The sequence below is a fragment of the Pseudophryne corroboree genome, unplaced genomic scaffold, assembly GCF_028390025.1.
Source record: "Pseudophryne corroboree isolate aPseCor3 unplaced genomic scaffold, aPseCor3.hap2 scaffold_719, whole genome shotgun sequence".
Lineage (NCBI taxonomy): Eukaryota > Metazoa > Chordata > Amphibia > Anura > Myobatrachidae > Pseudophryne > Pseudophryne corroboree.
In genome coordinates this window covers 98,077-120,462 of record NW_026970301.1, presented here as the reverse complement: position 1 = coordinate 120,462, position 22,386 = coordinate 98,077, and the positions used below count along the sequence as shown (strand labels likewise).

The window sequence follows — 22,386 nt, the reverse complement described above, 5'->3', positions numbered from 1 at the left end:
CACTAGTTGTTGCATTTGGTTTGTTGTTTGGGGGTGCTTCAGTATTAGGCAGCCTTCTGCCCTCCCATGTTCATCTGAAAATATGTGTTCTCCCTGCAGTTGTTGTCCCCAGATGAGAGTTCCCTTGTGCTGCCTCAGTTGAATCTCCTTTACTTGACAGAGATGTGCATGAGCAGCGGCCCTCCCCAGCCCTATCCCAAATCATACTTATTTTGCATAGGAGATACCATGGTCATGAAGATTGTTCTCCCAGGGTGAGGTTCATTCATTGCATTTTGGGTATGCTGACCCCTGTGATTTACCCAAATGTGGGAAACTCGACTGCATTATTTGTGGTAGTGGGGGACTGTGTTTGTGCTTTCCTCTGGTCAGCTCTGTTAAAACTCAGATTTCTTTGTCTCAGATTTTCCTCTAGCCTTGTTCTTCTTTCGAGAGTTCCCTTGTGCTGCCTCAGGTGGATCTCCTTCACTTGACAGGGGGGTGCCCGAGCAGCGACCCTCCCCAGCTCTAGCCCAACTCCTACTTACCTGCCAGGTGAGATACTATGATCAGGAAGGTGCTTCTCCCAGGGCAAGGCTCACCCATTGCACTCTGGGTGTGCTGCTCCTACGATTTCCCCAAATGTGGGACACTTGACTGCATAATTTGTGTTTCCTCTGGTCGGCTCTCGTATAATTCAGATCTCTTTGTCTCAGGTCTTTCTCCAGCCTAGTTTGCTGTCTGTTTCCACTTCTTTTATCTTGAGCCCCTCCCTTCTATACCCTTGTGCACTATCCTGACTTCTCCTCCCGTCTGCTTACTTTGTGCCTTCCAATGCACAATGCAAACTACAGGTAGTGCTGCAGGGCCCACACAATCTTTTACTTGCCTTAAAGAGCAGCTCTGGAGCTGTTACAGTGCCCAGCTGCTGCAAGAAATCAGCTTGAATGCTTCAGGGGATGGGGCATGGCCAACATGAGCCCCACACCAAAGGTGGGTGGGGGTGTTTAATGCGAACTAGGGGTAATCCAAGCACCGCAAAAGGCCGCCATGCCCTGCACGCCCCTTTTCTCTTTTCATATGCAGATGAGGGTTGAAGCCAACTTTGACCCACTGCTTGGATGACATCACCATATGCAAATCCATCTGCTGCAGGCCTTGCCCCAGGAATGCTTGCACTAGTTGTTGCATTTGGTTTGTTGTTTGGGGGTGCTTCAGTATTAGGCAGCCTTCTGCCCTCCCATGTTCATCTGAAAATATGTGTTCTCCCTGCAGTTGTTGTCCCCAGATGAGAGTTCCCTTGTGCTGCCTCAGTTGAATCTCCTTTACTTGACAGAGATGTGCCTGAGCAGCGGCCCTCCCAGCCCTATCCCAAATCATACTTATTTTGCATAGGAGACACCATGGTCATGAAGATTGTTCACCCAGGGTGAGGTTCATTCATTGCATTCTGGGTATGCTGACCCCTGTGATTTCCCCAAATGTGGGAAACTCGCCTGCATTTTTTGTGCTAGTGGGGGACTGTGTTTGTGTTTTCCTCTGGTCAGCTCTGGTAAAAGTCAGATTTCTTTGTCTCATATATTCCTCTAGCCTTGTTCTTCTTTCGAGAGTTCCCTTGTGCTGCCTCAGTTGGATCTCCTTCACTTGACAGGGGGGTGCCCGAGCAGTGACCCTCCCCAGCTCTAGCCCAACTCCTACTTACCTGCCAGGTGAGATACTATGATCATGAAGGTGCTTCTCCCAGGGCAAGGCTCACCCATTGCACTCTGGGTGTGCTGCTCCTGTGATTTCCCCAAATGTGGGAAACTTGATTGCATAATTTGTGTTTCCCCTGGTCGGCTCTCGTATAATTCAGATCTCTTTGTCTCAGGTCTCTCTCCAGCCTAGTTTGCTGTCTGTTTCCACTTCTCTTTTCTGGAGCCACTCCCTTCTATGCCCTTGCGCACTATCCTGACTTCTCCCGTCTGCTTACTTTGTGCCTTCCAACGCACAATGCGAACTACAGGTAGTGCTGCAGGGCCCACACCCTTTTAGTTGCCTTACAGAGCAGCTCTGGAGCTGTTACAGTGCCCAGCTGCTGCAAGAAATCAGCTTGAATGCTTCAGGGGCTGGGGCATAGCCAACATGAGCCCCACACCAAAGGAGGGTGGGGGTGTTTAATGCGAACTAGGGGTCATCCAAGCACCGCAAAAGGCCGCCATGCCCTGCATGCCCCTTTTCTCTTTTCATATGCAGATGAGGGTTCCAGCCAACTTTGGCCCACTGCTTGGATGACATCACCGTATGCAAATCCGTCTGCTGCAGACCTTCCCCCAGGAATGCTTGTACTAGTTGTTGCATATGGTTTGATATTTGATGGTGCTTCAGTATTAGGCAGCCTTCCGCCCTCCCATGTTCATCTGAAAAGATGTGGTCTCCCTGCAGTTGTTGTCCCCAGACGAGAGTTCCCTTGTGCTTCCTCAGTTGAATCTCCTTAACTTGATGGGGGAGGGGCTGCCCGAGCAGCCACCCTCCCCAGCCCTATCCCAACTCATACTTATTTTGCATATGAGATCTCTTGATCATGAAGATTGTTCTCACAGGGTGAAGTTCATCCATTATATTTTAAAATAGGAAGGTACAAATTACATATTTGAATTGCATCTATGTGCTGGATTCAAATGTCCCCCCCCCCCCCTTCCTTTCTCAATTGTGCCCATCAGCAGCTATTCTAAGGTTGATGCCAATGGGTGTGACACATTAATTTCTTCTGTGGGGTACACAGGACTCCACAAGGATTCACATTGGGGTGTAGAGTAGGATCTTGATCTGAGGCACCAACCGACTCAAAGCTTTTGACTGTTCCCAAGATGCTCAGCGCATCCTCCTCTATAACCCCGCTTCCATGAACAGGGAGCTCAGTTTGTAGTTGGTGCCTTCAGTAGCAGGCCACTTAACAGGGGCCTGCCTCAGGAAGCCAATTCTTAGCTATTCATTTTGACAAGAAAAGAAGAACTTGTTTTATGAGAATCTACAAGGGCTGCAGCAGGCTAGGTCTAATAGACATCTTTACTGCAGCTTCATCACTCCCAGCGGCACTGTATACTCCCGTGCCCTGGTTGCTGGGTCACTGCAGCGGAGGCTCCGGATTCTTCCTAAGGTCAGTCACACACACACCGCCCTTCCGGATCACGAGGCCGCTGATGAAGGGGAGCGTGGCCGTAGGGGGTGGACCGTGTGCGCACTGGCGTGGACACTGATTACTGGGCAGCCGCTCCACTAGCCACCAGGTACAGTTAAGGAGCACAGGTCTGGGGGGTTTTCTCCTATATTAAACCAATTTTGTACTGCCCGCAGCGCATTGTGATAGGTAATAGGGCCTGATTCAGGTTGGATTGCAATCACAATAAGTGATCCAACTGCAAAAATTGCTAAGAGCATACGCATGTGCCTGCATTTTCTGCAGCACCCCACAGAGAATGCGATCGCCTCTGCCTGTCAATCGGGGCAGGGGGGGAGAGGGGGGTCAGCAACACTCCATTTCCAAGTCAGGGATGGAGCGGTGCGGGGGCAAGGCTTCAAAATGGGGTCTGCAATGGAGGAGACACAGGGGGCGTGGTCACAGCAGCTGTATGACATCACATTCAGCCGCTGTGATCACAAAAATGGTGGCGGCTTCCTGCGCGCACATACAGTCTGCACCAGCAGGAGGCTACACCATTTTTTATGATCACGCTGAACTGCAGTGCGACTGCAATTACAGCATGGTCAAGAAGGGAGGCGTCATGCTGGGTGGCCATAAGAGATGAGCGGGTTCGGTTCCTCGGAATCCGAACCCGCCCGAGCTTCACCCTTTTTTGCTCGGGTCCGAGCAGACTCGGATCCTCTCGCCTTGCTCGGTTAACCCGAGCGCGCCCGAACGTCATCATCCCGCTGTCGGATTCTCACGAGACTTGGATTCTATATAAGGAGCCGCGCGTCGCCGCCATTTTCACACGTGCATTGAGATTGATAGGGAGAGGACGTGGCTGGCGTCCTCTCCGTTTAGATTAGAAGATAGAGACGAGTGACATTTGATTTACTACTAATTTGGGGAGCAGTTGAACTTGTCAGGAGTACTCAGTAGTGCAGAGTTTTGCTGATAGTGACCACCAGTTTTATTATTTATAATCCGTTCTCTGCCTGAAAAAAAACGATACACATACCATATCTGTGCTCAGCCTCAGTGTGCTGCATGATATATCATCTATGTATATCTGACTGTGCTGAGTGCTCACTGCTCACACAGCTTAATTGTGGGGGAGACTGGGGAGCAGTTATAGCAGGAGTACAGTGCACACTTTTGCTGCCAGTGTGACCACCAGTATATTGTCTGCCTGAAAAAGTTAAACACTCCTGTGGTGTTTTTTTTTATTCTATAAATGCATTCTGCTGACAGTGTCCAGCAGGTCCGTCATACATATATTATATAAATATTTACCTGCAGTAGTGTTATATATTTTTTTTCATCTTTATCATCTCTATATTAGCAGACGCAGTACGGTAGTCCACGGCTGTGGCTATCTCTGTGTCGTCAGTGCTCGTCCATAATTGTATACCTACCTACCTGTGGTGGTTTTTTTTTTTCTATCTTCTTCATACTAGTAGTTTAGGAGTCTACTGACAGTGTCCACCAGGTCCATCATTATATTATATACCTACAGTAGTAATATATTTATTATATTATCTATACTAGCAGACGCAGTACGGTAGTCCACGGCTGTGGCTATCTCTGTGTCGTCAGTGCTCGTCCATAATTGTATACCTACCTACCTGTGGTGGGGTTTTTTTTTATCTTCTTCATACTAGCAGTTTAGCAGTCTGCTGACAGTGTCCACCAGGTCCGTCATTATATTATATACCTACAGTAGTAATATATTTATTATATTATCTATACTAGCAGATGCAGTACGGTAGTCCACGGCTGTACCTACCTCTGTGTCGTCAGTGCTCGTCCATAATTGTATACCTACCTGTGGTGGGGTTTTTTTTTCTATCTTCTTCATACTAGTAGTTTAGGAGTCTGCTGACAGTGTCCACCAGGTCCGTCATTATATTATATACCTACAGTAGTAATATATTTAGTATATTATCTATACTAGCAGACGCAGTACGGTAGTCCACGGCTGTACCTACCTCTGTGTCGTCACTCGTCCATAATTGTATACCTAACTGTGGTGGTTTTTTTTTTATATCTTCTTCATACTAGTAGTTTAGCAGTCTGCTGACAGTGTCCACCAGGTCCGTCATTATATTATATATACCTACAGTAGTTATATATATTTTTTTTTATATCATTAATTATCATCTCTATACTAGCAGACGCAGTACGGTAGGCCACGGCTGTGGCTATCTCTGTGTCGTCAGTGCTCGTCCATAATTGTATACCTACCTACCTGTGGTGGAAGTTTTTTTCTATCTTCTTCATACTAGTAGTTTAGCAGTCTGCTGACAGTGTCCACCAGGTCCGTCATTATATTATATATACCTACAGTAGTTATATATATATTTTTTTTTATATCATTAATTATCATCTCTATACTAGCAGACGCAGTACAGTAGTCCACGGCTGTAGCTACCTCTGTGTCGTCAGTCACTCGTCATCCATAAGTATACTAGTATCCATCCATCTCCATTGTTTACCTGAGGTGCCTTTTAGTTGTGCCTATTAAAATATGGAGAACAAAAATGTTGAGGTTCCAAAAATAGGGAAAGATCAAGATCCACTTCCACCTCGTGCTGAAGCTGCTGCCACTAGTCATGGCCGAGACGATGAAATTCCATCAACGTCGTCTCCCAAGGCCGATGCCCAATGTCATAGTACAGAGCATGTAAAATCCAAAACACAAAAGATCAGTAAAAAAATGACTCAAAAATCTAAATAAAAATCGTCGGAGGAGAAGCGTAAACTTGCCAATATGCCATTTACCACACGGAGTGGCAAGGAACGGCTGAGGCCCTGGCCTATCTTCATGGCTAGTGGTTCAGCTTCACATGAGGATGGAAGCACTCAGCCTCTCGCTAGAAAAATGAAAAGACTTAAGCTGGCAAAAGCACAGCAAAGAACTGTGCGTTCTTCAAAATCACAAATCCACAAGGAGAGTCCAATTGTGTCGGTTGCGATGCCTGACCTTCCCAACACTGGACGTGAAGAGCATGCACCTTCCACCATTTGCACGCCCCCTGCAAGTGCTGGAAGGAGCACCCGCAGTCCAGTTCCTGATAGTCAGATTGAAGATGTCAGTGTTGAAGTACACCAGGATGAGGAGAATATGGGTGTTGCTGGCGCTGGGGAGGAAATTGACAAGGAGGATTCTGATGGTGAGGTGGTTTGTTTAAGTCAGGCACCCGGCGAGACACCTGTTGTCCGTGGGAGGAATATGGCCATTGACATGCCTGGTGAAAATACAAAAAAAATCAGCTCTTCGGTGTGGAAGTATTTCAACAGAAATGCGGACAACAGGTGTCAAGCCGTGTGTTGCCTTTGTCAAGCTGTAATAAGTAGGGGTAAGGACGTTAACCACCTCGGAACATCCTCCCTTATACGTCACCTGCAGCGCATTCATCATAAGTCAGTGACAAGTTCAAAAACTTTGGGCGACAGCGGAAGCAGTCCACTGACCAGTAAATCCCTTCCTCTTGTAACCAAGCTCACGCAAACCACCCCACCAACTCCCTCAGTGTCAATTTCCTCCTTCCCCAGGAATGCCAATAGTCCTGCAGGCCATGTCACTGGCAATTCTGACGAGTTCTCTCCTGCCTGGGATTCCTCCGATGCATCCTTGAGTGTAACGCCTACTGCTGCTGGCGCTGCTGTTGTTGCTGCTGGGAGTCGATGGTCATCCCAGAGGGGAAGTCGTAAGACCACTTTTACTACTTCCACCAAGCAATTGACTGTCCAACAGTCCTTTGCGAGGAAGATGAAATATCACAGCAGTCATCCTGCTGCAAAGCGGATAACTGAGGCCTTGGCATCCTGGGCAGTGAGAAACGTGGTTCCGGTATCCATCATTACTTCAGAGCCAACTATAGACTTGATTGAGGTACTGTGTCCCCGGTACCAAATACTATCTAGGTTCCATTTCTCTAGGCAGGCGATACCGAAAATGTACACAGACCTCAGAAAAAGACTCACCAGTGTCCTAAAAAATGCAGTTGTACCCAATGTCCACTTAACCACGGACATGTGGACAAGTGGAGCAGGGCAGACTCAGGACTATATGACTGTGACAGCCCACTGGGTAGATGTATTGACTCCCGCCGCAAGAACAGCAGCGGCGGCACCAGTAGCAGCATCTCGCAAACGCCAACTCTTTCCTAGGCAGGCTACGCTTTGTATCACCGCTTTCCAGAATACGCACACAGATGAAAACCTCTTACGGCAACTGAGGAAGATCATCACAGAATGGCTTACCCCAATTGGACTCTCCTGTGGATTTGTGGCATCGGACAACGCCAGCAATATTGTGCGTGCATTATATCTGGGCAAATTCCAGCACGTCCCATGTTTTGCACATACCTTGAATTTGGTGGTGCAGAATTATTTAAAAAACGACAGGGGCGTGCAAGAGATGCTGTCGGTGGCCACAAGAATTGCGGGACACTTTCGGCGTACAGGCACCACGTACAGAAGACTGGAGCAACACCAAAAACGCCTGAACCTGCCCTGCCATCATCTGAAGCAAGAAGTGGAAACGAGGTGGAATTCAACCCTCTATATGCTTCAGAGGATGGAGGAGCAGCAAAAGGCCATTCAAGCCTATACATCTGACCACGATATAGGAGGTGGAATGCACCTGTCTCAAGCGCAGTGGAGAATGATTTCAACGTTGTGCAAGGTTCTGCAACCTTTTGAACTTGCCACACGTGAAGTCAGTTCAGACACTGCCAGCCTGAGTCAGGTCATTCCCGTCATCAGGCTTTTGCAGAAGAAGCTGGAGACATTGAAGGAGGAGCTAAGACAGAGCGATTCCGCTAGGCATGTGGGACTTGTGGATGGAGCCCTTCATTCGCTTAACCAGGATTCACGGGTGGTCAATCTGTTGAAATCAGAGCACTACATTTTGGCCACCGTGCTCGATCCTAGATTTAAAACCTACGTTGTATCTCTCTTTCCGGCAGACACAAGTCTGCAGGGGTTCAAAGACCTGCTGGTGAGAAAATTATCAAGTCAAGCGGAACTTGATCGGTCAACAGCTCCTCCTTCACAGTCTCCCGCAATTGGGGGTGCGAGGAAAAGGCTCAGAATTCCGAGCCCACCCGCTGGCGGTGATGCAGGGCAGTCTGGAGCGACTGCTGATGCTGACATCTGGTCCGGACTGAAGGACCTGCCAACGATTACGGACATGTCGTCTACTGTCACTGCATATGATTCTCTCACCATTGAAAGAATGGTGGAGGATTATATGAGTGACCGCATCCAAGTAGGCACGTCAGACAGTCCGTACGTATACTGGCAGGAAAAAGAGGCAATTTGGAGGCCCTTGCACAAACTGGCTTTATTCTACCTAAGTTGCCCTCCCACAAGTGTGTACTCCGAAAGAGTGTTTAGTGCCGCCGCTCACCTTGTCAGCAATCGGCGTACGAGGTTACTTCCAGAAAATGTGGAGAAGATGATGTTCATTAAAATGAATTATAATCAATTGCTCCGTGGAGACATTGACCAGCAGCAATTGCCTCCACAAAGTATACAGGGAGCTGAGATGGTGGATTCCAGTGGGGACGAATTGATAATCTGTGAGGAGGGGGATGTACACGGTGATGAATCGGAGGATGATGATGAGGTGGACATCTTGCCTCTATAGAGCCAGTTTGTGCAAGGAGAGATTTATTGCTTCTTTTTTGGTGGGGGTCCAAACCAACCCGTCATTTCAGTCACAGTCGTGTGGCAGACCCTGTCACTGAAATGATGGGTTGGTTAAAGTGTGCATGTCCTGTTTATACAACATAAGGGTGGGTGGGAGGGCCCAAGGCAATTCCACCTTGCACCTCTTTTTTCTTTTATTTTTCTTTGCGTCATGTGCTGTTTGGGGAGTGTTTTTTGGAAGGGCCATCCTGCGTGACACTGCAGTGCCACTCCTAGATGGGCCAGGTGTTTGTGTCGGCCACTTGGGTCGCTGAGCTTAGTCACACAGCTACCTCATTGCGCCTCTTTTTTTCTTTGCGTCATGTGCTGTTTGGGGAGTGTTTTTTGGAAGGGCCATCCTGCGTGACACTGCAGTGACACTCCTAGATGGGCCAGGTGTTTGTGTCGTCCACTTGGGTCGCTGAGCTTAGTCACACAGCTACCTCATTGCGCCACTTTTTTTCTTTGCGTCATGTGCTGTTTGGGGAGTGTTTTTTGGAAGGGCCATCCTGCGTGACACTGCAGTGCCACTCCTAGATGGGCCAGGTGTTTGTGTCGGCCACTTGGGTCGCTGAGCTTAGTCACACAGCTACCTCATTGCGCCTCTTTTTTTCTTTGCGTCATGTGCTGTTTGGGGAGTGTTTTTGGAAGGGCCATCCTGCGTGACACTGCAGTGCCACTCCTAGATGGGCCAGGTGTTTGTGTCGGCCACTTGGGTCGCTGAGCTTAGTCACACAGCTACCTCATTGCGCCTCTTTTTTTCTTTGCGTCATGTGCTGTTTGGGGAGTGTTTTTTGGAAGGGCCATCCTGCGTGACACTGCAGTGCCACTCCTAGATGGGCCAGGTGTTTGTGTCGGCCACTTGGGTCGCTGAGCTTAGTCACACAGCTACCTCATTGCGCCTCTTTTTTTCTTTGCGTCATGTGCTGTTTGGGGAGTGTTTTTTGGAAGGGCCATCATGCGTGACACTGCAGTGCCACTCCTAGATGGGCCAGGTGTTTGTGTCGGCCACTTGGGTCACTGAGCTTAGTCATCCAGCGACCTCGGTGCAAATTTTAGGACTAAAAATAATATTGTGAGGTGTGAGGTGTTAAGAATAGACTGAAAATTAGTGGAAATTATGGTTATTGAGGTTAATAATACTTTGGGATCAAAATGACTCCCAAATTCTATGATTTAAGCTGTTTTTTAGGGTTTTTTGAAAAAAACACCCGAATCCAAAACACACCCGAATCCGACAAAAAAAATTCGGTGAGGTTTAGCCAAAATGCGTTCGAACCCAAAACACGGCCGCGGAACCGAACCCAAAACCAAAACACAAAACCCGAAAAATTTCCGGTGCACATCTCTAGTGGCCATGCCATGTCACTGTGCAGGAGCCAGCACCGCTCACACACTTGTCCCCGGTGCAGCCCCCAACCCCCGGGACACCCGGAGCAACAAAATGTAGATTCAGGCCACCAGGCCACGCCCCTACCTATGAAACCATGCCTCCTTTTTACCATTGCGCTGCTTATCTGCGCGCACTGCATTACAATCTCCCTCGCCACCTCTCTGGGTGTCACCAGTGATAGTGACACCTCTGCCATGCTTGTAGCAGCTGGTCCTAAGATCTACACCTCAAGCCCTGAGTGTTTGCCCTTGTGACTTGTTGATCATCATAGCAAAGCAGATGCTTACAGAAAACTGCAGGGGCTTAGATTGAAAATAAAAAAAATTGATGGGTATAAGGTAGAGAGGAGCGGGTTCGGTTCTCCGAGAACCGAATTCCCCACGAACCCCACGAACTCCTCCTCCGAGGCAGGCTCGGTTGTTCCCGCCTGACTCGGAAAACCTGAACAAGGGAAAATGTCATCATCCCGCTGTCGGATTCTCGCGAGATTCGGATTTCATATAAAGAGTGCAAGCATTCCTGGGGGAAGGCCTGCAGCAGATGGATTTGCATATGGTGATGTCATCCAAGCAGTGGGTCAAAGTTGGCTTCAGAAACAAACAGGAATGCTTGCACTAGTTGTTGCATTTGGTTTGTTGTTTGGGGGTGCTTCAGTATTAGGCAGCCTTCTGCCCTCCCATGTTCATCTGAAAATATGTGTTCTCCCTGCAGTTGTTGTCCCCAGATGAGAGTTCCCTTGTGCTGCCTCAGTTGAATCTCCTTTACTTGACAGAGATGTGCCTGAGCAGCGGCCCTCCCCAGCCCTATCCCAAATCATACTTATTTTGCATATGAGATACCATGGTCATGAAGATTATTCTCCCAGGGTGAGGTTCATTCATTGCATTCTGGGTATGCTGACCCCTGTGATTTCCCCAAATGTGGGTAACTCGACTGCATTATTTGTGGTAGTGGGGGACTGTGTTTGTGTTTTCCTCTGGTCAGCTCTGGTAAAAGTCAGATTTCTTTGTTTCAGATCTTCCTCTAGCCTTGTTCTTCTTTCGAGAGTTCCCTTGTGCTGCCTCAGTTGGATCTCCTTCACTTGACAGGGGGGTGCCCGAGCAGCGACCCTCCCCAGCTCAAGCCCAACTCCTACTTACCTGCCAGGTGAGATACTATGATCATGAAGGTGCTTCTTCCAGGGCAAGGCTCACCCATTGCACTCTGGGTGTGCTGCCCCTGCGATTTCCCCAAATGTGGGAAACTTGACTGCATAATTTGTGTTTCCCCTGGTCGGCTCTCGTATAATTCAGATCTCTTTGTCTCAGGTCTCTCTCCAGCCTAGTTTGCTGTCTGTTTCCACTTCTTTTTTCTTGAGCCCCTCCCTTTTATACCCTTGTGCACTATCCTGACTTCTCCTCCTGTCTGCTTACTTTGTGCCTTCCAATGCACAATGCAAACTACACACCCTTTTACTTGCCTTACAGAGCAGCTCTGGAGCTGTTACAGTGCCAAGCTGCTGTAAGAAATCAGCTTGAATGCTTCAGGGGCTGGGGCATTGTCAACATGAGCCCCACACCGAAGGAGGGTGGGGGTGTTTAATGCGAACTAAGGGTCATCCAAGCGCCGCAAAAGGCCGCCATGCCCTGCATACCCCTTTTCTCTTTTCATATGCAGATGAGGGATCCAGCCAACTTTGGCCCACTGCTTGGATGACATCACCGTATGCAAATCCGTCTTCTGCAGAACTTCCCCCAGGAATGCTTGTACTAGTTGTTGCATTTGGTTTGTTGTTTGGGGGTGCTTCAGTATTAGGCAGCCTTCTGCCCTCCCATGTTCATCTGAAAATATGTGTTCTCCCTGCAGTTGTTGTCCCCAGATGAGAGTTCCCTTGTGCTGCCTCAGTTGAATCTCCTTTACTTGACAGAGATGTGCCTGAGCAGCGGCCCTCCCCAGCCCTATCCCAAATCATACTTATTTTGCATAGGCGATACCATGGTCATGAAGATTGTTCTCCCAGGGTGAGGTTCATTCATTGCATTCTGGGTATGCTGACCCCTGTGATTTCCCCAAATGTGGGAAACTCGACTGCATTATTTGTGGTAGTGGGGGACTGTGTTTGTGCTTTCCTCTGGTCAGCTCTGGTAAAAGTCAGATTTCTTTGTCTCAGATCTTCCTCTAGCCTTGTTCTTCTTTCGAGAGTTCCCTTGTGCTGCCTCAGTTGGAACTCCTTCATTTGACAGGGGGTGCCCGAGCAGCAATCCTCCACAGCTCTGGCCCAACTCCTACTTACCTGCCAGGTGAGATACTATGATCTTCACTGTTAGGGCAATCAGGATGTGGAATTCCCTGCCAGGGAAGGTGGTAATGGCGGACTCTGTAATTGGATTTAAAAAAGGAATGGATACATTTCTGAATGAAAAAGCTATCCAAGGTTATAATACTTAAAATATCAACATGGTTAATCCGGGGGTAACATGAGTTGTAGTAGCTAACTAGTCATAAAACATTATTCAGCAAGTATGTAGAATCATCACAACTTAAAACAGGTTGAACACGATGGGCAATTTGCCTCTATTCAACCTCAAAAACTATGTTACTATATGTTACTATATTACTATGTTACTGTAGTATACAGAACACCACAATGCAATGAGCAGTGATAGTGAGCACTGATGAGGATACTAGAACTGACACTGAGCAGCAAGATGCAGCACTGGACTATTAGTAATGTACTGTAGTATGCTGAGCACAACAATGCAGCACAAGACAATGAGCAGTGATACTGAGCACTGATGAGGATACTACTGAGAACTGACACTGAGCAGGAGAGACACACTACTAGTATTACTGAGCAGCAATAAGTATCCACTGATACTGAGCACTGATATTGAGATTTCCACTGAGAGAACATAGCCACGTCCTCTCCGCTCTCTCTTCAATGCACGAGTAAAAATGGCGGCAACGCGCAGCTCTTTATATGGAATCCGAATCTCGCGAGAATCCGACAGCGGGATGATGACATTTTCCCTTGTTCAGGTTTTCCGAGTCAGGCGGGAACAACCGAGCCTGCCTCGGAGGAGGAGTTCGTGGGGTTCGTGGGGAATTCAGTTCTCGGAGAACCGAACCCGCTCCTCTCTACCTTATACCCATCAATTTTTTTTATTTTCAATCTAAGCCCCTGCAGTTTTCTGTAAGCATCTGCTTTGCTATGATGATCAACAAGTCACAAGGGCAAACACTCAGGGCTTGAGGTGTAGATCTTAGGACCAGCTGCTACAAGCATGGCAGAGGTGTCACTATCACTGGTGACACCCAGAGAGGTGGCGAGGGAGATTGTAAAGCAGTGCGCGCAGATAAGCAGCGCAATGGTAAAAAGGAGGCATGGTTTCATAGGTAGGGGCGTGGCCTGGTGGCCTGAATCTACATTTTGTTGCTCCGGGTGTCCCGGGGGTTGGGGGCTGCACCGGGGACTAGTGTGTGAGCGGTGCTGGCTCCTGCACAGTGACATGGCATGGCCACTAGAGATGTGCACCGGAAATTTTTCGGGTTTTGTGTTTTGGTTTTGGGTTCGGTTCCGCGGCCGTGTTTTGGGTTCGAACGCGTTTTGGCTAAACCTCACCGAATTTTTTTTGTCGGATTCGGGTGTGTTTTGGATTCGGGTGTTTTTTTCAAAAAACCCTAAAAAACAGCTTAAATCATAGAATTTGGGAGTCATTTTGATCCCAAAGTATTATTAACCTCAATAACCATAATTTCCACTAATTTTCAGTCTATTCTTAACACCTCACACCTCACAATATTATTTTTAGTCCTAAAATTTGCACCGAGGTCGCTGGATGACTAAGCTCAGTGACCCAAGTGGCCGACACAAACACCTGGCCCATCTAGGAGTGGCACTGCAGTGTCACGCATGATGGCCCTTCCAAAAAACACTCCCCAAACAGCACATGACGCAAAGAAAAAAAGAGGCGCAATGAGGTAGCTGTGTGACTAAGCTCAGCGACCCAAGTGGCCGACACAAACACCTGGCCCATCTAGGAGTGGCACTGCAGTGTCACGCAGGATGGCCCTTCCAAAAAACACTCCCCAAACAGCACATGACGCAAAGAAAAAAAGAGGCGCAATGAGGTAGCTGTGTGACTAAGCTCAGCGACCCAAGTGGCCGACACAAACACCTGGCCCATCTAGGAGTGGCACTGCATTGTCACGCAGGATGGCCCTTCCAGAAACACTCCCCAAACAGCACATGACGCAAAGAAAAAAAGAGGCGCAATGAGGTAGCTGTGTGACTAAGCTCAGCGACCCAAGTGGCCGACACAAACACCTGGCCCATCTAGGAGTGTCACTGCAGTGTCACGCAGGATGGCCCTTCCAAAAAACACTCCCCAAACAGCACATGACGCAAAGAAAAAAAGTGGCGCAATGAGGTAGCTGTGTGACTAAGCTCAGCGACCCAAGTGGACGACACAAACACCTGGCCCATCTAGGAGTGTCACTGCAGTGTCACGCAGGATGGCCCTTCCAAAAAACACTCCCCAAACAGCACATGACGCAAAGAAAAAAAGAGGCGCAATGAGGTAGCTGTGTGACTAAGCTCAGCGACCCAAGTGGCCGACACAAACACCTGGCCCATCTAGGAGTGGCACTGCAGTGTCACGCAGGATGGCCCTTCCAAAAAACACTCCCCAAACAGCACATGACGCAAAGAAAAATAAAAGAAAAAAGAGGTGCAAGGTGGAATTGCCTTGGGCCCTCCCACCCACCCTTATGTTGTATAAACAGGACATGCACACTTTAACCAACCCATCATTTCAGTGACAGGGTCTGCCACACGACTGTGACTGAAATGACGGGTTGGTTTGGACCCCCACCAAAAAAGAAGCAATAAATCTCTCCTTGCACAAACTGGCTCTATAGAGGCAAGATGTCCACCTCATCATCATCCTCCGATTCATCACCGTGTACATCCCCCTCCTCACAGATTATCAATTCGTCCCCACTGGAATCCACCATCTCAGCTCCCTGTATACTTTGTGGAGGCAATTGCTGCTGGTCAATGTCTCCACGGAGCAATTGATTATAATTCATTTTAATGAACATCATCTTCTCCACATTTTCTGGAAGTAACCTCGTACGCCGATTGCTGACAAGGTGAGCGGCGGCACTAAACACTCTTTCGGAGTACACACTTGTGGGAGGGCAACTTAGGTAGAATAAAGCCAGTTTGTGCAAGGGCCTCCAAATTGCCTCTTTTTCCTGCCAGTATACGTACGGACTGTCTGACGTGCCTACTTGGATGCGGTCACTCATATAATCCTCCACCATTCTTTCAATGGTGAGAGAATCATATGCAGTGACAGTAGACGACATGTCCGTAATCGTTGGCAGGTCCTTCAGTCCGGACCAGATGTCAGCATCAGCAGTCGCTCCAGACTGCCCTGCATCACCGCCAGCGGGTGGGCTCGGAATTCTGAGCCTTTTCCTCGCACCCCCAATTGCGGGAGACTGTGAAGGAGGAGCTGTTGACCGATCAAGTTCCGCTTGACTTGATAATTTTCTCACCAGCAGGTCTTTGAACCCCTGCAGACTTGTGTCTGCCGGAAAGAGAGATACAACGTAGGTTTTAAATCTAGGATCGAGCACGGTGGCCAAAATGTAGTGCTCTGATTTCAACAGATTGACCACCCGTGAATCCTGGTTAAGCGAATGAAGGGCTCCATCCACAAGTCCCACATGCCTAGCGGAATCGCTCTGTCTTAGCTCCTCCTTCAATGTCTCCAGCTTCTTCTGCAAAAGCCTGATGACGGGAATGACCTGACTCAGGCTGGCAGTGTCTGAACTGACTTCACGTGTGGCAAGTTCAAAAGGTTGCAGAACCTTGCACAACGTTGAAATCATTCTCCACTGCGCTTGAGACAGGTGCATTCCACCTCCTATATCGTGGTCAGATGTATAGGCTTGAATGGCCTTTTGCTGCTCCTCCATCCTCTGAAGCATATAGAGGGTTGAATTCCACCTCGTTTCCACTTCTTGCTTCAGATGATGGCAGGGCAGGTTCAGGCGTTTTTGGTGTTGCTCCAGTCTTCTGTACGTGGTGCCTGTACGCCGAAAGTGTCCCGCAATTCTTGTGGCCACCGACAGCATCTCTTGCACGCCCCTGTCGTTTTTTAAATAATTCTGCACCACCAAATTCAAGGTATGTGCAAAACATGGGACGTGCTGGAATTTGCCCAGATATAATGCACGCACAATATTGCTGGCGTTGTCCGATGCCACAAATCCACAGGAGAGTCCAATTGGGGTAAGCCATTTTGTGATGATCTTCCTCAGTTGCCGTAAGAGGTTTTCATCTGTGTGCGTATTCTGGAAAGCGGTGATACAAAGCGTAGCCTGCCTAGGAAAGAGTTGGCGTTTGCGAGATGCTGCTACTGGTGCCGCCGCTGCTGTTCTTGCGGCGGGAGTCAATACATCTACCCAGTGGGCTGTCACAGTCATATAGTCCTGAGTCTGCCCTGCTCCACTTGTCCACATGTCCGTGGTTAAGTGGACATTGGGTACAACTGCATTTTTTAGGACACTGGTGAGTCTTTTTCTGAGGTCTGTGTACATTTTCGGTATCGCCTGCCTAGAGAAATGGAACCTAGATAGTATTTGGTACCGGGGACACAGTACCTCAATCAAGTCTATAGTTGGCTCTGAAGTAATGATGGATACCGGAACCACGTTTCTCACTGCCCAGGATGCCAAGGCCTCAGTTATCCGCTTTGCAGCAGGATGACTGCTGTGATATTTCATCTTCCTCGCAAAGGACTGTTGGACAGTCAATTGCTTGGTGGAAGTAGTAAAAGTGGTCTTACGACTTCCCCTCTGGGATGACCATCGACTCCCAGCAGCAACAACAGCAGCGCCAGCAGCAGTAGGCGTTACACTCAAGGATGCATCGGAGGAATCCCAGGCAGGAGAGAACTCGTCAGAATTGCCAGTGACATGGCCTGCAGGACTATTGGCATTCCTGGGGAAGGAGGAAATTGACACTGAGGGAGTTGGTGGGGTGGTTTGCGTGAGCTTGGTTACAAGAGGAAGGGATTTACTGGTCAGTGGACTGCTTCCGCTGTCGCCCAAAGTTTTTGAACTTGTCACTGACTTATGATGAATGCGCTGCAGGTGACGTATAAGGGAGGATGTTCCGAGGTGGTTAACGTCCTTACCCCTACTTATTACAGCTTGACAAAGGCAACACACGGCTTGACACCTGTTGTCCGCATTTCTGTTGAAATACTTCCACACCGAAGAGCTGATTTTTTTTGTATTTTCACCAGGCATGTCAATGGCCATATTCCTCCCACGGACAACAGGTGTCTCGCCGGGTGCCTGACTTAAACAAACCACCTCACCATCAGAATCCTCCTTGTCAATTTCCTCCCCAGCGCCAGCAACACCCATATTCTCCTCATCCTGGTGTACTTCAACACTGACATCTTCAATCTGACTATCAGGAACTGGACTGCGGGTGCTCCTTCCAGCACTTGCAGGGGGCGTGCAAATGGTGGAAGGTGCATGCTCTTCACGTCCAGTGTTGGGAAGGTCAGGCATCGCAACCGACACAATTGGACTCTCCTTGTGGATTTGTGATTTTGAAGAACGCACAGTTCTTTGCTGTGCTTTTGCCAGCTTAAGTCTTTTCATTTTTCTAGCGAGAGGCTGAGTGCTTCCATCCTCATGTGAAGCTGAACCACTAGCCATGAAGATAGGCCAGGGCCTCAGCCGTTCCTTGCCACTCCGTGTGGTAAATGGCATATTGGCAAGTTTACGCTTCTCCTCCGACGATTTTTATTTAGATTTTTGAGTCATTTTTTTACTGATCTTTTGTGTTTTGGATTTTACATGCTCTGTACTATGACATTGGGCATCGGCCTTGGGAGACGACGTTGATGGAATTTCATCGTCTCGGCCATGACTAGTGGCAGCAGCTTCAGCACGAGGTGGAAGTGGATCTTGATCTTTCCCTATTTTTGGAACCTCAACATTTTTGTTCTCCATATTTTAATAGGCACAACTAAAAGGCACCTCAGGTAAACAATGGAGATGGATGGATACTAGTATACTTATGGATGACGAGTGACTGACGACACAGAGGTAGCTACAGCCGTGGACTACCGTACTGCGTCTGCTAGTATAGAGATGATAATTAATGATATAAAAAAAAATATATATATAACTACTGTAGGTATATATAATATAATGACGGACCTGGTGGACACTGTCAGCAGACTGCTAAACTACTAGTATGAAGAAGATAGAAAAAAACTTCCACCACAGGTAGGTAGGTATACAATTATGGACGAGCACTGACGACACAGAGATAGCCACAGCCGTGGCCTACCGTACTGCGTCTGCTAGTATAGAGATGATAATTAATGATATAAAAAAAAATATATATAACTACTGTAGGTATATATAATATAATGACGGACCTGGTGGACACTGTCAGCAGACTGCTAAACTACTAGTATGAAGAAGATAGAAAAAAAAAACCACCACAGTTAGGTATACAATTATGGACGAGTGACGACACAGAGGTAGGTACAGCCGTGGACTACCGTACTGCGTCTGCTAGTATAGATAATATACTAAATATATTACTACTGTAGGTATATAATATAATGACGGACCTGGTGGACACTGTCAGCAGACTCCTAAACTACTAGTATGAAGAAGATAGAAAAAAAAACCCCACCACAGGTAGGTATACAATTATGGACGAGCACTGACGACACAGAGGTAGGTACAGCCGTGGACTACCGTACTGCATCTGCTAGTATAGATAATATAATAAATATATTACTACTGTAGGTATATAATATAATGACGGACCTGGTGGACACTGTCAGCAGACTGCTAAACTGCTAGTATGAAGAAGATAAAAAAAAACCCCACCACAGGTAGGTAGGTATACAATTATGGACGAGCACTGACGACACAGAGATAGCCACAGCCGTGGACTACCGTACTGCGTCTGCTAGTATAGATAATATAATAAATATATTACTACTGTAGGTATATAATATAATGATGGACCTGGTGGACACTGTCAGTAGACTCCTAAACTACTAGTATGAAGAAGATAGAAAAAAAAAAACCACCACAGGTAGGTAGGTATACAATTATGGACGAGCACTGACGACACAGAGATAGCCACAGCCGTGGACTACCGTACTGCGTCTGCTAATATAGAGATGATAAAGATGAAAAAAAATATATAACACTACTGCAGGTAAATATTTATATAATATATGTATGACGGACCTGCTGGACACTGTCAGCAGAATGCATTTATAGAATAAAAAAAAAACACCACAGGAGTGTTTAACTTTTTCAGGCAGACAATATACTGGTGGTCACACTGGCAGCAAAAGTGTGCACTGTACTCCTGCTATAACTGCTCCCCAGTCTCCCCCACAATTAAGCTGTGTGAGCAGTGAGCACTCAGCACAGTCAGATATACATAGATGATATATCATGCAGCACACTGAGGCTGAGCACAGATATGGTATGTGTATCGTTTTTTTTCAGGCAGAGAACGGATTATAAATAATAAAACTGGTGGTCACTATCAGCAAAACTCTGCACTACTGAGTACTCCTGACAAGTTCAACTGCTCCCCAAATTAGTAGTAAATCAAATGTCACTCGTCTCTATCTTCTAATCTAAACGGAGAGGACGCCAGCCACGTCCTCTCCCTATCAATCTCAATGCACGTGTGAAAATGGCGGCGACGCGCGGCTCCTTATATAGAATCCAAGTCTCGTGAGAATCCGACAGCGGGATGATGACGTTCGGGCGTGCTCGGGTTAACCGAGCAAGGCGAGAGGATCCGAGTCTGCTCGGACCCGAGCAAAAAAGGGTGAAGCTCGGGCGGGTTCGGATTCCGAGGAACCGAACCCGCTCATCTCTTATGGCCACCCAGCATGACGCCTCCCTTCTTGACCATGCTGTAATTGCAGTCGCACTGCAGTTCAGCGTGATCATAAAAAATGGTGTAGCCTCCTGCTGGTGCAGACTGTATGTGCGCGCAGGAAGCCGCCACCATTTTTGTGATCACAGCGGCTGAATGTGATGTCATACAGCTGCTGTGACCACGCCCCCTGTGTCTCCTCCATTGCAGACCCCATTTTGAAGCCTTGCCCCCGCACCGCTCCATCCCTGACTTGGAAATGGAGTGTTGCTGACCCCCCTCTCCCCCCCTGCCCCGATTGACAGGCAGAGGCGATCGCATTCTCTGTGGGGTGCTGCAGAAAATGCAGGCACATGCGTATGCTCTTAGCAATTTTTGCAGTTGGATCACTTATTGTGATTGCAATCCAACCTGAATCAGGCCCTATTACCTATCACAATGCGCTGCGGGCAGTACAAAATTGGTTTAATATAGGAGAAAACCCCCCAGACCTGTGCTCCTTAACTGTACCTGGTGGCTAGTGGAGCGGCTGCCCAGTAATCAGTGTCCACGCCAGTGCGCACACGGTCCACCCCCTACGGCCACGCTCCCCTTCATCAGCGGCCTCGTGATCCGGAAGGGCGGTGTGTGTGTGACTGACCTTAGGAAGAATCCGGAGCCTCCGCTGCAGTGACCCAGCAACCAGGGCACGGGAGTATACAGTGCCGCTGGGAGTGATGAAGCTGCAGTAAAGATGTCTATTAGACCTAGCCTGCTGCAGCCCTTGTAGATTCTCATAAAACAAGTTCTTCTTTTCTTGTCAAAATGAATAGCTAAGAATTGGCTTCCTGAGGCAGGCCCCTGTTAAGTGGCCTGCTACTGAAGGCACCAACTACAAACTGAGCTCCCTGTTCATGGAAGCGGGGTTATAGAGGAGGATGCGCTGAGCATCTTGGGAACAGTCAAAAGCTTTGAGTCGGTTGGTGCCTCAGATCAAGATCCTACTCTACACCCCAATGTGAATCCTTGTGGAGTCCTGTGTACCCCACAGAAGAAATTAATGTGTCACACCCATTGGCATCAACCTTAGAATAGCTGCTGATGGGCACAATTGAGAAAGGAAGGGGGGGGGGGACATTTGAATCCAGCACATAGATGCAATTCAAATATGTAATTTGTACCTTCCTATTTTAAAATATAATGGATGAACTTCACCCTGTGAGAACAATCTTCATGATCAAGAGATCTCATATGCAAAATAAGTATGAGTTGGGATAGGGCTGGGGAGGGTGGCTGCTCGGGCAGCCCCTCCCCCATCAAGTTAAGGAGATTCAACTGAGGAAGCACAAGGGAACTCTCGTCTGGGGACAACAACTGCAGGGAGACCACATCTTTTCAGATGAACATGGGAGGGCGGAAGGCTGCCTAATACTGAAGCACCATCAAATATCAAACCATATGCAACAACTAGTACAAGCATTCCTGGGGGAAGGTCTGCAGCAGACGGATTTGCATACGGTGATGTCATCCAAGCAGTGGGCCAAAGTTGGCTGGAACCCTCATCTGCATATGAAAAGAGAAAAGGGGCATGCAGGGCATGGCGGCCTTTTGCGGTGCTTGGATGACCCCTAGTTCGCATTAAACACCCCCACCCTCCTTTGGTGTGGGGCTCATGTTGGCTATGCCCCAGCCCCTGAAGCATTCAAGCTGATTTCTTGCAGCAGCTGGGCACTGTAACAGCTCCAGAGCTGCTCTGTAAGGCAACTAAAAGGGTGTGGGCCCTGCAGCACTACCTGTAGTTCGCATTGTGCGTTGGAAGGCACAAAGTAAGCAGACGGGAGAAGTCAGGATAGTGCGCAAGGGCATAGAAGGGAGTGGCTCCAGAAAAGAGAAGTGGAAACAGACAGCAAACTAGGCTGGAGAGAGACCTGAGACAAAGAGATCTGAATTATACGAGAGCCGACCAGGGGAAACACAAATTATGCAATCAAGTTTCCCACATTTGGGGAAATCACAGGAGCAGCACACCCAGAGTGCAATGGGTGAGCCTTGCCCTGGGAGAAGCACCTTCATGATCATAGTATCTCACCTGGCAGGTAAGTAGGAGTTGGGCTAGAGCTGGGGAGGGTCACTGCTCGGGCACCCCCCTGTCAAGTGAAGGAGATCCAACTGAGGCAGCACAAGGGAACTCTCGAAAGAAGAACAAGGCTAGAGGAATATATGAGACAAAGAAAT

At 48.2% G+C, this 22,386-nt stretch overlaps 8 non-coding genes across 8 annotated transcripts; 7 read left to right on the top strand and 1 right to left on the bottom strand.

The window, feature by feature from the left end:
• The first annotated feature begins 203 nt into the window (after positions 1–203).
• On the top strand, positions 204–367 carry LOC135039990 (U1 spliceosomal RNA). Its single transcript, XR_010233956.1, has one exon. It is a non-coding gene; the product is annotated as a U1 spliceosomal RNA (small nuclear RNA).
• Positions 368–519: 152 nt separating this feature from the next.
• LOC135039899 (U1 spliceosomal RNA) lies at positions 520–682 on the top strand. The gene has a single exon (XR_010233873.1). It is a non-coding gene; the product is annotated as a U1 spliceosomal RNA (small nuclear RNA).
• A 675-nt stretch (positions 683–1,357) lies between these two features.
• Positions 1,358–1,521, top strand: LOC135039871 (U1 spliceosomal RNA). The gene has a single exon (XR_010233845.1). It is a non-coding gene; the product is annotated as a U1 spliceosomal RNA (small nuclear RNA).
• Positions 1,522–1,673: 152 nt separating this feature from the next.
• Positions 1,674–1,836, top strand: LOC135039920 (U1 spliceosomal RNA). Its single transcript, XR_010233892.1, has one exon. It is a non-coding gene; the product is annotated as a U1 spliceosomal RNA (small nuclear RNA).
• A 9,214-nt stretch (positions 1,837–11,050) lies between these two features.
• On the top strand, positions 11,051–11,214 carry LOC135039874 (U1 spliceosomal RNA). The gene has a single exon (XR_010233848.1). It is a non-coding gene; the product is annotated as a U1 spliceosomal RNA (small nuclear RNA).
• Positions 11,215–11,366: 152 nt separating this feature from the next.
• Positions 11,367–11,529, top strand: LOC135039900 (U1 spliceosomal RNA). The gene has a single exon (XR_010233874.1). It is a non-coding gene; the product is annotated as a U1 spliceosomal RNA (small nuclear RNA).
• Positions 11,530–12,184: 655 nt separating this feature from the next.
• On the top strand, positions 12,185–12,348 carry LOC135039981 (U1 spliceosomal RNA). Its single transcript, XR_010233947.1, has one exon. It is a non-coding gene; the product is annotated as a U1 spliceosomal RNA (small nuclear RNA).
• A 9,744-nt stretch (positions 12,349–22,092) lies between these two features.
• LOC135039919 (U1 spliceosomal RNA) lies at positions 22,093–22,255 on the bottom strand. Its single transcript, XR_010233891.1, has one exon. It is a non-coding gene; the product is annotated as a U1 spliceosomal RNA (small nuclear RNA).
• Between the last annotated feature and the right edge of the window lie 131 nt (positions 22,256–22,386).